The sequence below is a fragment of the Neovison vison genome, chromosome 2 (assembly GCF_020171115.1).
Source record: "Neovison vison isolate M4711 chromosome 2, ASM_NN_V1, whole genome shotgun sequence".
Taxonomy (NCBI): domain Eukaryota; kingdom Metazoa; phylum Chordata; class Mammalia; order Carnivora; family Mustelidae; genus Neogale; species Neogale vison.
Genome location: NC_058092.1, coordinates 165,078,981 through 165,099,308, shown reverse-complemented (window position 1 = coordinate 165,099,308; position 20,328 = coordinate 165,078,981).

The following is a 20,328-nucleotide window of genomic DNA, read 5'->3' as shown; positions in this document are numbered from 1 at the left end:
CCCACCACCTGGTACCCCGACCTCCCACCCCCCCGCCCCTTCAAAACCCTCAGATTGTTTTTCAGAGTCCATAGTCTCTCATGGTTCACCTCCCCTTCCAATTTCCCCCAACTCCCTTATTTTTAAATAACCTCCACACCCAACATGGGGCTCGCATAAACCCAAGATCAAGAATCACACACTCTACAGACTGAGCCAGCCGGGAACTCCAGGAAATCACATTATTATCTTATGGAATATTGAATATTTGTTCATGTCTTAAGAAGCTATATCGACACATGTGAGGCATGACAAACACACACTGTTTTCTTCTTCTACATTTGTTGTTATAACTTTCTCCATTAGGACTTTATGTTTGCATTCTACTCTGATAGGGTTTGGTTTATATTTGCTTTACTTTTTCTCATGCATTTAGTCCTCCACTATCTTTCTCATAGATAATTATTTTCTCCCACATTCAAATATTTATTTAAGATCCCTATTGTTTAAGCACATGCTCTTGGTGCTGGGCTGCCTTACTGAGAACAGAGAGAACATTAAGAGCTGGAAACCTCTGTATCTTCTCCCTCTAAAGCATAGGATCACTTCATTTCTTCATCCTTTCTTTCCACACTTCCCTACTTTTTAAAAACTATAGTCCATGATACTGTTGATTCTATTACCTGTACCCATATTCTTTCCTTCCCCCTTTCTTTCTCTTCTAGGCTCTCGTTCTATTTATCATCTCCCTTTTGCATCTTCAAACATTTTTTTGTTTACAATGTCATTTTCTCCCATCAAATGATTTGCTTAGGTCTTCACAGAACTGACTACATAACTTACAGAGTCCAGTACAAAAGCATACCCAGGGCCCCTTGTTCTAAAATTACTAAGTTTTTCAAGGACAAAGTGATGGTAATGCATTAAACCAAGGATGGGTTCTTTTTAATGTGGGACCCTGTGTCACTTGCAGGTCCCACCTTCCTGATACCATTGCTATGTCTTCATTGACTTAAATGAAAATCTATTCAACTGCATTGCCCTCTGTAACTGCTCTTCTGCTTTAGTCCTTGTTTCCAGGATGGTAATGCAAGGTACCCTCTCCTGAAAAGAGATCACATCTTCTTGATAATGCAGTAAGAAGGAGAAGACGGGAAAACTTAGAAATTAATTAACTGTGAAAATAAAGTAGTTATTCAGTTTAATAGGAATGTGTTGTAGCAAAGTGTGATCACTCAATGAGTATAGTTGTCACTAAATCAACCTGAAATAGATGTATTTATACATGTCAACCATCTCATTTACACCTTCCAAAGACTTACTTAAGAATCACCTATTTTGGGGCACCTGGGTGGCTCAGTGAGTCAAGCCTCAGCCTTTGGCTCAGGTCACAATCTCAGGGTCCTTGGATCAAGCCCTGCATCAGGCTCTCTACTCACCAGGGGGCCTGCTTCCTCCTGTTTGTCTCTCTCTCTCTCTGCCTGCCTCTCTGTCTACTTGTGATCTCTGTCAAATAAATAAATAAAATCTTAAAAAAAAGAATTACCTATTTTAAAAAATGCTAAATTTTCCTAGTATAGTGTTGACCTTTAGCCTGTCTCTACTTATAAAACTACTCTTCTCTTATGCTCCACTCCTGAACCTCCCAGAGAGATAACACAGGACTGTCTTGGAAAGGACTAAGGCTGGAAATGTCCTAGAATGTCTGGTATAGTGTGAACAAGAGGAAGATAATAGAATGTGGACATCAAGGTGATAGCAGGAGGTAAGTCACATGGTGCAGCATCTTAGAAGCCATTGTTAGAATGTAAGTCTTCCTTAGAGTGGAATGAGGAGCCATTGCTGTGGTTATAGTTGGGAGGGACATGGTCTGGCTAAACATGTCTTCAAAAGGGTCATTCTGGCTCTTTCATTAGAATGGACTCAAGGAGACTCGAGTGAGAGCTGAGAGACCAGTTAAGAAGACATGGCAGTAATCTTCAGGGAACAGTTATGGCTTGCTGAGTGGAACCGGTGCAGGTGTAAAATGTAAATTATTGTGCTAGCTAATGCAATAAGACAATACAAAGAAAAAAAAAGGTATGCATATTGGGAAGGAAGAAATAAACTACCTTTGTATGCAGATGACATAATTGTCTATGCAGAAAATATGAAAGAATTAAAAAAATACCTAGAAGTAATAAACAATTACAGCAAGATTGTAGGATACAATACTAATACATAAAAGCCAATCAGTTCCTTATATGCCAGTAATTAACCACTGGAATTAGAAATTAAAGGCATAATATCATTTAAATAACACCCCAAAATAAAATACTTAGATATAAATACCACAAAATCAGTACAAGATCTATATCAGAAAGACTACAAAACTCTGATGAATGAAATAAAAAAACTAAATAAATGCAGAGATACCACATGTTCATGGATAGGAGGACGCAATGTTGTCAAAATGTCAGTTCTTGCCAACTTGATCTATAGCTTTCATGCAATCCCAGTCAAAATCACAGCAACATATTTTGCAGATATTGAAAGACTTATTTTAAAGTTGTGCTATATGGAGAGGCAACAGAGCTAGAAAAGCCAACACAATACTGAAGGAGAAGAACGATGCTGAAGGGTCAACATTACCTAACCTCAAGACTCACTGTACTTACTTATAAAGCTATAATGATCAAGACAGTGTAGTATTGGTGAAAGAATAGATAAATAGATCAATGGAACAAAATAAAGAGTCCAGAAACAGACTTCTGTAAATATAATCAACTGATCTTGGACAAGGGAGCAAAGGCGATGCAATGGAGCAAAGACTCATTTCAACAGATGGTGTAGGCACACACGTCCACACACATAAATAAATCTAGACACAAAATTAAATCAAAGTAGATCCTAACTGAATATGAAATGGAAAACTGTACCTGGGTGGCTCTGTTGCCTTCGCCTCGGGTCATGATCCTGGAGTCCCAGAATCGAGTCCCGCATCGAGCTCCCTGCTCACCAGGGAGTCTGCTTCTCTATTGACCTCTCTCCTCTCATGCTCTCTCTCTCCTTCTAAAAAATAAATAAGTGCGCCTGGGTGGCTCAGTGGGTTGAGCCACTGCCTTCGGCTCAGGTCATGATCTCGGGGTCCTGGGATCGAGTCCCACATCGGGCTCTCTGCTCAGCGGGGAGCCTGCTTCCTCCTCTCTCTCTCTCTGCCTGCCTCTCTGCCTACTTGTGATCTCTGTCTGTCAAATAAATAAATAAATAATCTTTTAAAAATAAATAAATAAATAAATAAGAAAAATATTTTTTAAATAAAAAATTAAAGAAAACTGTAAAACTCCTAAAAAATAGAGGAAGCATAGATGACCTTGAATATGTAGATGACCTTGAGAATGTAGATGACCTTGGATATGTAGATGAGTCCTTAGATACAACACCAAAGACATGATCCATAAAAGAAACAATGGAGCTCAAGCCCCATAAAATTAGAAATTCTGCTCTGTGAAAGACCATGTCAAGAAAATGAGAAGATAAGAACAGACTCGGAGAAAATACTTGTGAAAGCACACCTGATAGAGGACTGTTATCCAAAATTTACAAAGAACTTTTCAAATTGAACAGTAAGAAAAATCTGGTTTTAAAACCTGATTTTAAAAACGGGCCAAAGATCTGAACAGACACCTCACCAAAGATGATATACAAGTGGCAAATAAGCATATGAAAAGATGTTCCACATCATATGTTATCAGGGAAACACAATCTAAAACAACAATGAGATAGCACTGCACACCTATGAGAACAACCAAAATCTGCAGCTCTGTCAGCATCAAATACTAGTGAGAACATGGACAAGGAGGAATTCTCCTTCATTGCTAGTGGACACATGAAATGGCACAGCCGCCTGGAGGACATTTTGACAGTTTCTCACAAAAGTAAACATATCCTTACCACACAACCCCACAATTTCACTCCTTGATATTTATACACAAAAGTCTGCAGCAGCTTGCAATTCTTTGTGGTACATCCATTTTACTCAAATAGTAAATTATCTCAGTTTTCATTTTGTTGTGCCCGTGTATGTACTAGAACACAAAAGTCATACAAGTGTTGAATGTCAACTGAGAACTTGCAACGTCTCACTTGAGGAATCCCATCAGAGTGTGGCAGGATGAGGAAACCATTCTCCCATGCGTCTAAAGTTGGAGAGTACTAGTAAGAGTTGGGTATTTATTTGGCGGGAGAGGGAACTGTGGTATGCAGGAGGATATTTTGTATCTGTCTCTCAAGGGGGGAAAACACCCTTATTTGTAGAGTTTGCTGATCTTCCTGGTGAAAATAATTCTTGGCAGAACTGCTTTCAAGGTACCACCTTGGAGGGGCTCCACGCAGAACTGGTGAAGGGCGCGCACCCTCGGTTCTCCTCCAGACTATAGGAACAGGTCCCAGCACGGCATGGGAATCGGGAAGAGGCGAGAAGTTAAGGAAGATCATGGAGAGTAGTCCTCTCTGCTGAACTTGATCCTGCCAACAACAGAGAGACAGAGAATGTGTTCTAGAACTATGGATTGGGTCTCATGTCATAATTTAGAAATTTCTCTTCTTGAGCAACAGGAAGGAAAGGCTGTCTCTGAGACCCAACTGAACAAAGATGACTTGGTAAGAATGTAACAATCCAGATGAGAGAGAGGAAGGACTGGGTGGAGGAAAGATAGCAAAGTGGGAGACTGTTCACGAGAAGAGCTCCTTTTATCCCCAATTAATGAATTCATCCAACAGTTCCTTCCTGAGCACTCGCTATGTGCTAGGCGGTCTGCTAGTCTCAGGGAGACAGCTTTAAGGAAACACAGTCTGTTCTAAGGGATGCTATATTCTAATAGGTTGAGACAGACCATCAGTAAAGAAATCATAGATGGGGTTGGAAAGGGATATGTGCAATGGGGAAAAATACAGTGAGGAGTGGGTGGTATCAGACTAGTGTTAAAATTTTTGTTAAGATGTTCTGGTTCAAGTTTCATTGAGGCAGTGGCGTTGCACTCAAGACTTGAAGGAAATGTCTGAATGACAGTTTTATCACAAGCGTAAATTAGATCTAGTAGTGGAGAACACATTGAACGTTCCGAATGGTCCAATGCACAAACTCAGAGTTCCCATTTTCACCTCCTAGGTAGGGGCTGCCACCGAGAGCAGAGACTACAAGGTCATATACTTGGGTGTGGAGGGAAAGGGAAGGAGTGTTTCCTCTCTCTGACACTCAGCAAAACGCTCCATTAGAGGGCAGAACAAGTGAGGGTCAGCAGGAGTACCCCAAGATAAGGGGCTTAGCGGGGTGAGAGTGACACAGGGAGAAAGCCAAAGGACAAATATTACCTTTTACACTTTGGCTAACCTTGTCACTGTGAGACAGGTTTTCAGGAAAGCAGGAGTTCCAAGCCAGACTCAAAAAACTATGCAGGGTCTGGTTAACACATTTCTCATGAGCCTTTTCCGTCCTCCTCAGTCCACCCACCAGTTTCTCATGCAATCAGAAATGCAAATGTTGTTTTGGAGATTTGTTAAAGTATGTGCTCCTCTCTACCGGCATTTAGGGATTCTTGGATCAGACAGTTTAGAGGTCTCTGGGCTCTGTAACTTCAGATCAGAGGTCTGCTATCTCAGAAGTATCTCCATGTTCCCCCCTACACACAGTGGCTTTTCCCCTTAAAATGGGTGAGTAGGGAGGATTTCTCATTTAAGAGTGAGATCTCAGGGTGCCTGCAAGGCTCAGTCTGTCAAGTGTCCAACTGTTGATTTCATCTCAGGTCATGATCTCAGGGTCCACGCTCAGCACAGAGTCTGCTTGGGATTCTCTTTCCCTTCTCCCTTTACCCCTCCCCCTTAGGTGCTCTCTAAATAAATAAATAAATAAAATCCTAAAAAAAGAAGAGTGAGAACAAAAACCGTATCAAAAAGAATTACAGACCAATATCTCTGATGACCATGGATGCCAAAATACTCACCAAAATACTAACCAATAGTACTTTAAAAGGATTATTCACAACAAGGTGGGATTTATCCCTGGGATGCAAGGGTGTTTCCACATTTACAAATCAATCAACATGATACAGCACATCAATAAAAGAAAAGACAAGAACCATATGATCTTCTCAACAGGTACAGAAAAAGCATTGGACAGAATATGACATTCTTTCTTGATTAAAACTCTTCAAAGTATAGGGATAGAGGGTACATACCTTCATATCATCAAAGCCATCTATGAAAAGCCCATAGCGAATATCATTCTCAATGGAGAAACTGAGAGCTTTTCCCTTACCGTCAGGAACATGACAGGGATGTCCACTCTCACCACTTTTGTTCAACCCAGTACTAGAAGTCCTAGCCTCAGCAATCAGATAACAAAAAGAAATAAAAAGCATCTAAATTGGTAAGGAAGTCACTCTCCCTCTTTGCAGATGACATGAAACTTTATGTGGAAAACCCAAAGACTCCACCCCAAAATTTCTAGAACTCATTCAGCAATTCAGCAACATAGCAGGATACAAAATCAATGCACAGAAATCAGTTGCATTTCTATACACCAATGATGTGACTGAAGAAAGAGAAATTAGGAAATTGATCCCACATTATCATTGTACCCAGAAACCATAAGATACCTAGGAATAAACCTAACCAAAGGGGTAAAGGATCTGTACTCCAAAACTACCAAACATTTATGGAAGAAATGGTGAAAGGCACAAAGAGATGGAAAAACATTCCATGCTCATGGACTGGAAGCAAAAACATTATTAAAATGTCCATGCTGCCCAGAGAAATCTGCACATTCAATGCAATCCCTATCAAAACACCATCAACATTTTTTCAGAGCTGGAACAAACAAACCTAAAATTTGTATGAACCAGAAAAGACCTCGAATCACCAAGGGAATGTTGAAATGAAAACCAAAGCTGGTGGCATCACAATGTCTGACTTGAAGCTCTATTACAAAGCTGTGATTGTCAAGATAGTATGGTCCTGGCACGAAAACAGACACACAAACCAATGGAATGGAGTAGAGAGTCCAGATATGGACCCACAACTCGATGGTCAACTAATCTTCGACAACACAGGAAAAAATATCCAGTGGAAAAAAGGGACAGTCGCTTCAAAAAATGGGGCTGTTTGTTTTCCTTTAAGTGTGCTACATTCAAGTCCTTAATCAGACATAATTTGCAAATGTTTTTTCCCAGATTATGACTTGTCTCTTCTTAAGTGTCTTTTGAAGAGCAGTTTTAAGTTTTGATGAAGTCAATTCATCAATTTCTCCTTTTATGGATCATTCTTTTGATATTTGTATTTAAAAAATCTTTGTCTAATCCAAAATCACATTTTTAACCATATTTTCTTTTAATATTTTTATAGTTTGTGTTCTACATTTAAATCTTTGATCCATTTTGAGCTAATATTTGTGTATCATGTAACCTATTCATTAAAGTTTGCTGTTTCATATATGAATAACTTTATTTTGGTGATATTTGTTGAAACAACTATCTTTTTTTCTCTGAAATGTCTCTGCAACCTTGGAAAAGTCAATTCCTCATAAAGATGTGAAATTAGTTTTGAACTCTTCATCCTTTTCTATTGATCAGCTTGTGTATCATTATATCAATACTGTACTTTAAAATATATTTTGAAATCAAGTCATGTGAGTCTTGAACTTGTTCTTTTTCAAAATTGTTTGTCTCTCTTGGTTCATTTGCTTTTTCCTATAAATTTTAGAGTTAGCTTGTCAAGAACTACAATAGGACCCTCCAGAGACTTTGATTGAGACTGTGTAGAATTCTATAGATTAATTTAAAGATAATTACACCCAGTACAGTAACACAAAATATTTCTTTTGAATATGATTTATTTCTCCATTGATTTGGGTATTTTCCATTTCTTTCTTTTTGTATAGTTTCTGGCATATAGATCTCATACCTATTTTTTAAAAACTTATCATTAAATATTTCCTGTTTTCTAGTGTTATTGTAAGTGTATTTTTTTATTTTATTTTTTCAGTGTTCCAAAATTCATTGTTTAAGCATCACACCCAGTGCTCCATGCAATATGTGCCCTCCTTAATACCCACCACCAAGCAGAGGGGGAGACAAAGCATGTAAAGGTAGTTTAAAAATATTTCCATTTGTTTTAGCTAACATATAAAAATACATTGGATATTTTTGCATCCTACAACCTTATTAAACTCACATTATTTTGAATAGCTTTTTGGGGTAGATTCTTTGGGATTTTTAACAGTGGAAATTGAAAGGAAGATTCCTTTTCAATCTTAGGCCTCTTTTTTTTTTTTTTTTTTTGTCTTTCTATATTGCGCTAACGTACAGGTGGTGCTATGCAGGTGATGATGCTGATACAGGTGGTGAAAGGAGACATCCTTGCTTTGTTCCATATCTCGGAAGGAAAACACTCAGTTTTTTCGCAATTAAGTATTCACACCTATACCTACTAAATATTCACACTTATTTCTAAAAGTCAGACACACTGATAAATAAATTTTTTTTAAGTTCTTAACTTTTAGACAAATAAAGCAAACCAAGAATTAACTATTAACTTAAAAAACTTTGTAAATATAATATCTCGCAGTGATTTCAAAATATAGTATGCCAGGATACTGAGCCAGGGGTATAAGAGATACAGAGATAAAATTAGACTAATGGACAGTAAGATTTGATAAAGTAATCAATTTAGCTTTAGCTGACCACTGATTTTATTTTTTTAATAATATATATTTTATAAAATAAAATTTTTATAGTAAATACATTTTATTAGTTTGATTTTTATTTATTTAAATAGCATTCCATTCCTGTAAGTGTAATTATTTTTATGATTGAATCTGATGTGACTGGCCTTCCCTCTTCTTCTTCTTTTTTTTTTTTTTTTTTGCCTTCCCTATTCTTAAGTACATTGGTCTACATGAGAGGTAAGTATGGATTTTTTTTTTTAAGATTTTATTTATTTATTTCAGAAAGAGAGAGAGAGACAGAGCACAAGCACGAACAGGGGCAGGGACAGAGGGAGAAGCAGACTTATCGATGAAAGGGAGCCCCATGTGGGACCCTGGGATCATGACCTGAGCCAAAAGCAGATGCTTAACTGACTTAGCCACTGAGGCACCCAAAGTGTGTATTTTTTTAATGTCCCCAAAGGACACCTAAATTTTATTGCAGTTTTATTCTTTTTAGTAATTAGAGAAAAGAAAGTTGAGATTCTATGTGGACAATAATTTCTCGGTTTTCCATTTGACTCCTTTAGTGTCATTTCTTTGTGATACTTCCTTAAGAAAAAATGTAATTCTTGAATTTAAAAAAAAATAATGGTTTTATTTTACTATTTAAAAATATTGGGCAATTTCTGGTGATGACAAAATGTCAGAAAACATAGCTAAAAGACTTCTATGTTAAATATCAAAGTCTATAGTTGGGTCTTTTCAAGAAACAAAACTAGGATTGTTTGACAACGAAGGAACTAATAATCTCACTAAATGTGGGCTTTGAAGTTGCTTATTTAACATTTCATTGTTCCCAGCAGAATGTTTCAGAAAATAAATTTTCCAAGTCTTTAGAATTCTGTCAGTTAATGCTCTGAATGTTTGAATGCATATGACAACCCTTGATTTCCGCCCATGTATCTCTAGATATTTGAAGATTCCAATCTTCTGATTTCCTCTGAGGCACAAAATTTCCAGTCAAGTTGTTAGCTTACTAATTCAAGATCTATAGACTCTTGAACCCTAACTCCCTCCAGTGCCAAACATCCTATGTGACTTTCATGATTTTGGAAATCTGAGCCTACACTTCTGATCCTAGGAAGACTCATTAAGTCATAAAAAGAAGCAAGTTTATAAGCTGAGTTTGGAGACTGGCCTCTCATTTGCTTTGCCCTGAAAATTTTCTCAGAATTAGTTGGCTGGCAAGTGAACCTACACCTGCTGGCTTTATAGGGGCCCAATCCAGTGCGACAGGTGTGCTCATAAGAAGAGGAAGTTTGGACACAGACGGGTACAGAGGGAACATGATATAAAGACACAGGGAGAAGGCGGTCACCGGCAAGCCAAGGAGAGAGGGCTCAGATGAAACCAACATTGCCAATACTTTGATCTCCGACTTCTACTGCTATGGTTCAGGACATCCAGACTGTGGTATTGGTCATGGCAGCCCTAGTAAGCAAATGCAGTGACTTTTGTTAAATGCTGCAGAGAACCCTCAGGGTCACCCAGAACGTGAACTGTATATAAAACCTGAAGCTCCTTCAGTCACTAACTGTACACCCTTAGCCAAACGAAGGTCGCTGAGCTGGTTCAATTAGAGGTGTCAGTTACAGGTGATCCCTACTGACTGTCTCACAGGTTGGCTCTAGAGATTGTATATCTTAATATGAGTGAAAACACATAAAATATACAACATGTCTTCTGAGGCTAAAGAGTCTTAATATTTTTTTAATCTCTTCAACCTACTCTAAGCATTGAATGACACAACCAAAGACAACTTTGTTCTCACGCTTTTGTCATATATTTGACACTGAGTGGCAGATTCTGCTTCTAAATTCTTAGTCAACATATCCAAGAGTTTTCTCTCACCAAAGTAGCTTTCCATAACACTATTCCAATACCTCACTCTCAGCCAATGCCCCCTCAATTTCCTTCCTCCACTGTCCTCACTTGCCTCCATTGTTTTGTTAAGGTCCTTTCTAAACTTGCCTTACCCAAGTGGGGGCAGCACTGGAAGAGGGCAGGGACAAGTCTCAGCAGGGTTAGGGCAGGACTCCTTGAATCTAGGAGTAGAGCAACACCCTTATCTCTGGACCTAAAGGATCAATTCAAGACCAATTGACCAGAATAGGAAAATAGCTATCAACCCAAAGTGGTCTTTATCTAGAAATTCCAAAACACACCCCTCTTTGTTTTTTTGAAAGTGCCAACAAAGCAGATCCGGTTTGATTTTTAATCATCTATTTTACTGTTGTTTTAAGGATTAGGAATAAAAATATTGTCTCTCCCTTACCTCCACCTGTGTGTAGAAGGGCACCAAAGCTTGCCAGGTATAGTGGGCCTGCTCTGATATGGAACTTTACACTGGCCAATGCACAAGGGACCTTTTTTCTAGAAGCTATGTGTGTATGTGTGTGTGTGTGTGTGTGTATACATACATATATATATGTATTCCTGTAAGTGTAATAGGACACACACATATATTAGCTATATATTTTAACACCAACTCACTTTCACTAATAATAAAAATAACGTAAATAAAATACACCTTCTCTTCTAATGAAACGGTTTTACAAAGACTCAATGTTGCTTCCAAGTATGATTATTCATGAAAATTCTTTATGTTCATTTAGCTTGTTCCTCCACGGTACTGTGTGACTGAGGGCTGCACTGTTGGTGGAAAAAAGTCCTGTGTCTGAAACTAAAGATGTCAGCAACATAATGTGTCAGATCCCTAACCTCATTCACCTTCCATCTATACCTTCTACAACCAATTGGATTGGGTTGTAGTGTAGTGTAGACATGAAGCACTTCAGGATATTAACTATGAAATTTACCAAATTACGACCCAATAAAGAGAACTGTACTAGATGCAAAGTTCTGGAATTTTCTTAATTGACAATGGATTTGTTTTTCCTTAATGCTATTGTTCATTTTTCATGTTCTTTCACAGTTACTTCCTAAGTTGGACTGTACTATTTTGGTTTTACAAAAAAGTTACAGAAATAATCATTACTATATCTATCTCCAATACTATTCTTTCAGTGCTGACATTGAATTCATAGTACACATAAAATAACCTTTTTCATCATCTTTTTTTTTTCTTTTCTTTCTTTCTTTTTTTAATGTAGAGGGACTCTTCTATCCTTGTAAGTATTCTGCTTTTCATTGCCATTCAGTCTTATTGGACATGTACTTATTGACCATTTTCTTAATTGTTGTATGAAGGATTGTTAGACGTGACCCTAGTCTCAATGATATCTTTTTTAAAAAATATCTCATTTATTTATTTGTCATAGAGAGAGAGTGAGTGAGCACAAGCAAGGTGGGTGGCAGGCAGAGGGAGAAGCAGGCTCTCCGCTGGGCAAGGAACCTGATGTGGGACTTGATCCCAGGACCCTGGGATCATGACCTGAGCCAAAGTCAGTCTCAAAGATTCAAAGATTCTTAACCTTTCTATAAATGAAGGAAAATTTGAGAATTTAATGGAAATCATGGAACTATTCACCTTAGAAATCTACATATTTACATGGGCCCCAGGTCATGAACATTTGTCCCTTACAATGTTAGTGTCAACTATTCAGAGTAACAAGGTTTCTAAGAGAAAGTTTCGAGGTTTCTAAGAGGAGCTGTAAAGACAATGTTATCTCTGCCAAGTGATAAAGAAACTGGAATTTTATGGGGACAGTCAAAAAAACTCATTTCCTAAGCACCAAGAGTTGTCTCCTGTATTTGTGAAATGATGCAGGAAATAAGCTAATTCATTAATATCTAAAATACTAAGCACCTGCTGAGTGAAAAGCCCTTTGCCATGTTCTATAGTGATATAAATATGTGCTCTAATGGAGTTCATCTTGTTGAGTTAATAGAGCATTTTCTGAAGTCATTAAGAAGCAATACAGAACAGCAGAGACACATGAGCCAAAATGAACTTTACTGTCACCAAAGTACAATAGAAAATCATAAGAAAATGAAAGATCAGTTGGCAATGGGAACTTTAGGAACACTCCACTCCTGAAACATGAGAGTTCTCCAAAAAAAATCCCTATTCTGTTGATGAAATACATTCTTTTCTGTTTGAATTCCATTCAAACAGATGGTGGGAGCCATTGCAAATTTTTAAGCCAAAAGGCGATACAATTTAGCTTGCACTTTGGATTCAACCTGGGCTCATCCAACTGGTTTCATACATGCCAATTGACTCAAGCAGAGCAGTCACCTCTACTTTAAAGCTAGATTCCATGCTGAGCTACAACATGGGTGTGAGTCTTCAGTTACTACATGGAAAGCCCTTCTGAGCTGGAAAGACCAGGATTAAGAGCAGTGAACGTTGGCTGTGAATGTGGGAGGAGGCCATAAATCATGCTCTGCAGGATGAGAGAATTTGGAATACCCACAAGAGGACAGATGTCTCGGAGTGAATAATTTCCTGTTCTATTGCATTGTGTGTAAATGTCAGAGTGGAGTGGAAGCTCTTAGACTATTTGATCCAACCAAGAAGCTGGGAAAGTGTGAAGGAGTCTTGAACCACATGCTTCACTCACTTCTCCCAATTTGGGGCAACAAATAAAGGAAAATATCTCAGAATATGAGGGAAGATTATGGCCACTTCTTAGAAAGTGAGTAGTCAGTGGAATCAAATACAACCCTGAGGCAGGCCCACATTTGATTAACAATCCAAGGGACACTGTGACTCAGTGGGAAGGCCACTAGGCCAATTAGGCATTGCATGGAACAAAATTAGTATCGACCCTTCCTCTCTACAAATATAAAAATCAAATTGACATAGATTGCAAACCTAAATGTGAAAAGATAAACCAATAAGATTTTTTAGAGGAAAACAGAATTCCATGACCTTGGTGCAGGCAAAGATTTTTTACATGTTACAGAGAAACACCATAAAAGAATTGAGAAAAATTAGATTTCATGTAAATGAATGCTCTTTTCAGCAAAAGATACCATTCAGAGACTGTGAAAGTAAACCCCTAGGAAACTAGGAGAAAATATTCATGCCACATGCATCTGACAAATGACCAATATCCAAAATATAGGGACAATTCCCACAAATCAATAATAAAAAGAGACAGTTCAATTAAATCAACAGAATGATGGAAACAAACTTCAAAAGAAGATCAAAATGTTCAGTATGTCTACGAAATGTCTTTTATTATTAGTCAGGGAAAAGAAAATTAAAACCACAATGAAATATCATTTCATAGCTACTGGAACGTTTAAAAGGGAAAGGAATGACCGAACTACGTGTTAGCGAGTATGTAGAAAAACTGGAACTCTCATTTCTTGCTGGAGGAGGTGTAAGTTAGCGCAACTCTTTGGAAAACTGTGTGTCAAAATCTAATGAACTTAGAGGTGCACATATCCTAATACACAGTAATCCCATCCCTAAGAATGGACCCAGTAAAGGAGAAATGTATGTCCATTAAAAGACAAGGATAGCAACTTCATTCGTGAGTACTGAGAACTACCTCTCAGCAGGAGAGTAGATGAATTGTGGCAAATTTGTACAATCACAGACTGTAGAATTAGAAAAAGAACAAGTCACTTGTATGGGAAGGAACGACGGGTACAGCTCACAGAAATAATGTTGGACAAAAGAAGCAAGATACAAAGAATAACAGCCTAGAGAATTCCACTGATAAGGAGTTTTAAAATGTGCAAAACAAACCCATCCATACTGTCCAAGTCAGAAAGCAGTTACTTCCCGAAGGAGAGGGAAATAAGAATCAAGGAGCCTAAGAGATTCTTATGGAATTTTGGAAACGTTCCATATCTCCACCTGGACCATGGTTACTCGAATATGGACGTGTACACAAAGTAATCAAACGTGGACCCGATATGTGTATCCTTTATCATTTGTATATACAGTTCAATAAGAAATCAGTATAAGAACACCGTATCTGTCCTCACCATACCTGACCCTTTAGTGACCCTGAAGCCAGTTAGTCACACTTTTTCATAACATTCTCTTGAGGGGCTCACATCTGTTGCTAGGCCTACCTGGCAGCTCTTTGTGAGTTCCCTTTGCTAGGGATCTTTTGGTCTCCAGGCACTGCCATGCCTTACAGCTCAGTCTGGGACCATCTTCCCTTCTCTCTCTGCAGTTTCTCCCTGGGTTGGTGGTTTTCAGGTCTCAGAAATGCATCAGAATTAACATAAAGTGGTTTTGTTGTTATTGTTGTTGAATGCCAAGGTTTGGTTAGCACCCTAGGGCTGATTCAGTGGATGGGGACTGGAGACTGGCCATCAGTACTTAAAAGTTTTCTAGATGATTCCATGTGTAACCAAAATTGAGAGCTGCTCTTCTAGGTTATCCCATCTGTAGATGCCATCTGTATACTAATCATGGCCACATTTGTGTCTACAATACAGTACTTCTTGAACTCCAGTCTCCATATGAAAACTGCCTACTTATAATTATAACCAATGTGTCAAATATAGGAAAAAATGAATGCGTTGGCTTCCTACCTTCACCCCTCATCTGTTCCTACCCTATAGTTCTCGTCTATGCAGTCATCACGACTTTCCCCCAGACCATCAGTGCAAGAACCTTTGATCACCCTTGTTTCCTCTCTTACCTCCATCCCGATCCCTGCTGAATCAAGTGGGTTAGCAAATTCTGTAAGAACAGAGTATATCTTGAATCAGTTCTTCTTACCTTCTCTATTACCACTCTGATCAAAACCTGTATTATCTCTCAGTGGAACATTGCAGAAGTTTCCAACTGGTGTTCCTGTTCTTGTTCTTACCCCCCCCCATTTTTTTTTTTTTAACACAGCTTCTAGGTTGATTGTTAATGCATATATAACAAGTTAAGGCCTTCTCCTGCTCAAAGCCTTTCAACTCTTCAAATGAATCAGAATTGCTTATCACAGATTAAATGAGCCCTAGGAGTGGCTCCTGTCTCTCACCCTTGCCCATCAGATCCCTGCCACACCAGCCTCTTTGATGTCCTTCCAACGTGACAAGGCCTTTTGTACTTCATGGTCTTTGAACTTGCTCTTACCCCTGCCCTTTTTCACGGACTCTTCATAAGGCTGGCTCCTTCTTGTCACCTGGCCCTGGCTCTGTCCTCGGAGGAACATTCCCAACCTGTCTTTCCTAAATAGTGTGTCTCTTCTCTTTCAAAGAGCCCTTGACTTTCTCAAGCCCTTTGTACAATCCACCAAGACTTATATCCATTTCTTTAACACCTTCCTGTGCCTCCAAACCAAAGCTTCTAGAGAGCATGAACCTGGCTTGCCCTTTGTAAGATCTTCTTTCTGGCTTCTGAGAGCTTCAAGCATATAATAAGCACTCAAGGGCGCCTGGGTGGCTCAGTGGGTTGGGCCGCTGCCTTCGGCTCAGGTCATGATCTCAGGGTCCTGGGATCGAGGCCCGCATCAGGCTCTCTGCTCAGCAGGGAGCCTGCTTCCTCCTCTCTCTCTGCCTGCTTGTGATCTCGCTCTGTCAAATAAATAAATAATATCTTTAAAAAAAAAATAAGCACTCAAAAGAAAAACTGGGGAATGAGGCCTTCAGCAATTGGTCAAATTTCTCATTATAAAAAATTTAAAGGATAATTTACTAAGAATTTATGCCATCAATGGAGAGTGTGGAACTTACTTATTTTTTATAAAAGTCATCTGAGAGGTAGACACTATCATCCTGCCTTACAAACTGATGTAAATCCGTTGAGACAACAGGTGACTCTTGGACTTATTGGGTTTGACCCTAAAGCCATCAATTTAGACCTGTACTCTTCTTCCCTCTGTCCAGAAATAAGCATGAGAAATTCCCCCACTATATATGGGACAGAACCCGCAGACTGGTGTCACCTTAGGGGTCTTATGGACACTACTGAAAACACTATCTTCTATTTACTTCTCTAGCTCTTTAAGTTTCCCAAACCATTTGCTTTTGTTTTATTTCCTTTGATCTCTGTTCATGGGTTCATTCAACTACCTATCTGTTATGTCTCTCAGCAGACACCATCTGGACAAGAAAACAGCTTAGATTTAAAATATGGAAAGTGTCCGTGCACAAGGACCAATAAGGACCTAGAACAATGAGGAAACGGAACCACTGACTTGACAGGGAGATTCAGATGTGACCACGGAGGTGACATTTGGAGTGAACCCCGAATCTTGAAGAAAAGATACGAAGCAACAAAAGAAAATCAGGATATTTCTGTGAGAAGCCCACCAGGTAGTTGGGTGGGTGTTGTTCCTGTTATAGAGTTTATTACACAAACTAAGGCCCAGTGAGTAAGTGTTTTGCCTTGAGTCACCTAACATAAGGTTATATAGGTACAACCATTCTTCCTGCCCTTGACCTCTTCTCTCAACAGTACAGTCTCACTCAAAGACACTTTTCACACCAGAGTCATGTTTTCATGTGTCCTAATTAAAGACACAAACATTGAGTGCCTTGGTGGATTCTGATAACGTCTAACCCAAAGACTATGTGGTCAAGGTGGTTTCCGTGGAACAATTACGACTTTTCTTTCAGCAGCTTATAAATGGCTTTCTGTTATCGTTAGTAAAATCTCTTATGAGCATAAAAATAAGAGATAGTAATAATTTAATACATATATTTTTCTCGTGTATATTTTGATATCCTCTTTTCATTTGGTTTACATTCCATTAATCAGATTTTTAAAATATCCACCAGGTAGCTTAATATTACAAAACGTATTTGGTATGCTTATGCATATGTATAGATGACTTGGCAATTCTTTTTCTTTCCCTAATGATTTTTTTCATCAGATACCTATGGATTGTGTGCTTTGTTCCAGACAAGGGGTAGGCACTGGGGATAGAATAGTGATTGAACAAGGTGAAGCCCTTACAGTTAAGAAGTTTACGGGTGTGTGTTGTGTGCCAGGGAAGAGATCTGACAAAGCCCATTGATCAGTAAGTCCTATGATAGGGATGACCATAGGGTTCCATTGCAGTGCATATAAAAGGATGAAGCCCAATACGGAGAAACGATAAGCACTGTCAGGAAAATACAGACTGAGCTGAGACCTGTATATACATGAAGGACAGTTGCAAGCGGAAAAGGACAGTGAGAAGGGTGAGGGAGGTTAGAGGGGCTGATATAGTACAGAAGGTAATATGTTTCCTCATGGCCCTTAGCATATGCTGCACACTGGACCCTAACTCCCCTTTCCTAGTTTCTATGACTACGACAATTACCCCTAATGAATCAGAATTTAAGGTACTTATAAAGAAACAATTGGCCGATTGGCTGCATTGCCATTGCATGGCAAGAATTATGGGTCTCTTTAAAAGATCCTTAGTGTTTAGATATACCACACTCTGACTCCAAATGCTTTTCAGCTACAATAAAAGGCCCAGGGAACACGTCCTGCATTCTCTTTTTGCATGAGTACACATGATGACATGAAAAACGTGGTCAAGCTCTTTCCCGCCTGCTGGGAACGTGAATTCAGACTGCATTAGGATAGCGAGCAACACCTTCCCATTCCACATTAACCCTAGGAGATTGTGCGACTCTCTTTTCAAAAATCTCCTATTGTCAATGACAATCAACCAGAGCTGAGTGAAGCTGAGATATTAGAAACATAAGTATATGCAAATACTTGTGGAACTGGCTATGCCCTTTTTCCTAGTTTGTTCAAATCAAGCACTTCTGCTCAGTTTTATGATGGTACTTGGTGAAAAGTTGCTGTCATAGCCGACCGTTGTGTTCCTTCCGGCAATGATTATTTCTTCACAATTTCTGCAGGTAACATAAGTGCTACTGAAAAAATGAAGATTCCTAAAAATAAATTTGCAAATTATCTTAAGAAGTCAAAACACAATTCTCTTTTTCTCTCACTATAAGATATGGGTGCTCATGGTGGTTATAAAGGATAAGCTATGTTTTTAAATATTAAGTTTTTAACTACACAAGTCATTTATTAACACAGTGACATTGTTCAAACTCCAAGTAATGATTTTATATAAGAAAATGACACCACCCACATGTTTTTAAAGGGCAGCAGCTGGGGTTTTCTGTGAGTTAGATCATTATCTGCTGAGTTAGAGAGACCCTGATCAAAGACCATAATAAAACACTAATCCTTGCTGATTACATTCATTTGCAGGAGGTTATGTAAGTATCCAGTCAGAAGAGTTTATGTGCCATATTTTTAAAGAACAAGAGGAGGCCTTTTATTATCTTAGGTCCTTTTATCTGAGCTACACTACATAATCATTTGTCTTATACCTTTGGCTCAACATTCTTTATATATTTAAGCTATCAAGAATCATTTTTAATGTTTCCTAAATCTCTTTTGGGCATGACTCATTTGGCCAATATTTGTAGTTGTTAGAAATTAAAGGTGTGATCTCGGTACTATGTGAAAATCAATGCAGTATTTGATTTTTAGGTTTGTCCTCTGATAATTAGGTGATGTCCAGATATTAAAATTTATGGAATCTAATCAGTGGCTGAGTAATTCTGGCCATTATTGGAAGTTTTGTATATAAGAAGGAAATGCAACGTTCACCAAGATACTAAACATCAAGAGAAATACGAGCTTGTTTCTGAGGAGATCGTGAGTATAACTTCTGCTGGGCAAAATTTGTATTTGAATTATTGAACTCATTTTTTTCCTATAAACACATGAATGTTTTAAGAGCTTTAATATTTGTTGCATATTCATCTATATAAATGTATGTATATAATGTATATATATTCATCTATATAAATGTGTCTATTTAAGTTAAGGCTCATTCTTTAAAATCCTACTTATTTTTTCTTGGATTTTTTATTTATATGTGAACTTATTAACTACTAGATGACAGATTTGCTTATTACTTCAGCATTTTTATAGTGAACACCGAATGTGAACATTTATCTCTCTTATTCTTCCTTCTGAGAAGCAAAAATCAGTCCTCTAGCATCATGAGTTAGCTGTAGTAATATACTATATTGAATAATTTAATTTTATCCAAGTGCTATTGAATTAAACTTTATTAATACCATTGCTAAAATTCAGAGGCTACTAATGCATTTCTTCAAATTATACACCTCTCCAAATAACTTTAGACCAAATTATATAAACCTCTGGTCAATGTCCCAAGCAGCATCTTATAGACGTTGGCCTTAGGCCATCCTAAAGAGGCATTATAGTGGAGAACATAATCATTGGAGACAGACTACCTAGTCTCAAACATGGGGTCAATTTCTTTCAAGCTACCTGTTGGCAAAGCCCTTTTTTTTTTTAAAGATTTTATTTATTTATTTGACAGACAGAGATCACAAGTAGGCAGAGAGGCAGGCAGAGAGAGAGAGAGGAGGAAGCAGGCTCCCTGCTGAGCAGAGAGCCCGATGTGGGACTCGATCCCGGGAGCCGAGATCATGACCTGAGCCAAAGGCAGCGGCTTAACCCACTGAGCCACCCAGGCGCCCGGCAAAGCCCTTTTTTAAGCCTCACCTCACTTATCCATAAAATGGGGACGGAAATGCTATCTACTGCATAGGGTTATCATGAGAATCAAATGGGATGACTATAATAGTAACTGTATTTATTCAGAGTTTATGATATGCCTGCCATGTTGTTAAGAACTTTCATTATCTTCCTGGGTTTTGGATAATAACTTTGGGACATGCACCAT